Below are 1,428 nucleotides of genomic sequence, written 5' to 3'. Positions count from 1 at the left end.
ACCATATGCCATGGCCTTGTGCCCATGGTCTTCCCAAGACAGTGTCCAAGGCGCCCGGAAGGCCAAGGGAGCCCAACCCAGCAATGCCCTGCTTTGGCAAGCCAAGGCCAAGCATTCCGGTGCCTAACCTTGGCAACCGTGGTCCTTTCCTCACCATATGCCATGGCCTTGTGCCCATGGTCTTCGCAAGACATCGTCCAAGGCGCCCAAAAGGCCAAGGGAGCCCAACCCAGCAATGCCTTGCTAGGACAAGCCAAGGCCAAGCATTCCGGTGCCTATCCGGGCAAAAACGCCCAAAGCATGCCCATTCCTTAGCCTATCCAGGCAAAAACGCCCAAAATCTGCACATTCTAGTGCCTATCCGGGCAAAAACGCCCACCAGCATGCCACCCTCCTATAGGGTTTGCGCAACCAACCAGCCTAACCACCAGTGGCAACCAAAGGTGCTGTTAGCGACGACTTCTGAAGACGCAACGAGACGCGACGTGTTTGCGCCCAGACGCGACGAGACGATGCGGGATCTGCGCCCAAGAATGCCTAGACCCGTCGACTTGATGCGGGATCAGCTCGCCCAAGCATGCCTAGTGTGCAAGGCCTGTGTGCAAGGCTAGTGTCCAAGGCTAGTGTGCAAGGCTCATGTGGAACGCTAGTGCGCAAGGCTAGTGCCCAAGGCTTGTGTGCCAGGCCCGTGTGCAAGGCTAGTGTCCAGGGCTTGTGTGCATTGCTTGAGTGCAAGGCTTGTGTGCATTGCTCGAGTGCATGGCTTGTGTGCAAGGGTTGTGCGCAAGGCTAGTGTGCGGGGCTTGTGCGCATGGCTAATGTGCACGGCTTGTGTGCATGGCTACCGTGCAAGGCTAGTTTGCATGGCTAGGGTGCAAGGCTCGCATGCGAGGCTAGTGTGCAAGGCTGCGTGCAAGGGAAGCGTGCAGGGCGAGTGTGCGAGGCCACTGTGCACGGCGCCAGCACTAGCGAGCCATCATCCGCGTTGCCATGGCTCGCTTGGCCTTGGCTTGCCAGGCCCCGACACGAGCAATCGCGCATTTTCTTTGCAACCGACCATCAATGCCGCCCAACGGGGCCAGCACGAGCAGTCATCCGCGGTCCCCTGGCCCTGCGCACGTTTGTCTTTGAAACCGAGCATCAATGCCACAGAAAGTGCCGGGGCGCCAGCTGGAGCCATCATCCGACGTGCCATGGCTCGCTTGGCCTTGGCTTGCCGGGCCCCGACACGAGCAATCGCGCATTTTCTTTGCAACCGACCATCAATGCCGCCCAACGGGGCCAGCACGAGCAGTCATCCGCGGTCCCCTGGCACTGCGCACGTTTGTCTTTGAAACCGAGCATCAATGCCACAGAAAGTGCCGGGGCGCCAGCTGGAGCCATCATCCGACGTGCCATGGCTCTGGTCCCATGGTCTTCGCAACCGAG

This window comes from Tasmannia lanceolata, unplaced genomic scaffold (assembly GCF_043159265.1).
Source record: "Tasmannia lanceolata isolate RefF3 unplaced genomic scaffold, GAP_Taslan_0.1 ptg000191l, whole genome shotgun sequence".
NCBI classification, from domain to species: Eukaryota; Viridiplantae; Streptophyta; class Magnoliopsida; order Canellales; family Winteraceae; genus Tasmannia; species Tasmannia lanceolata.
The sequence above is the reverse complement of the archived record's forward strand: the minus strand, read 5'-3'. Positions refer to the sequence as shown.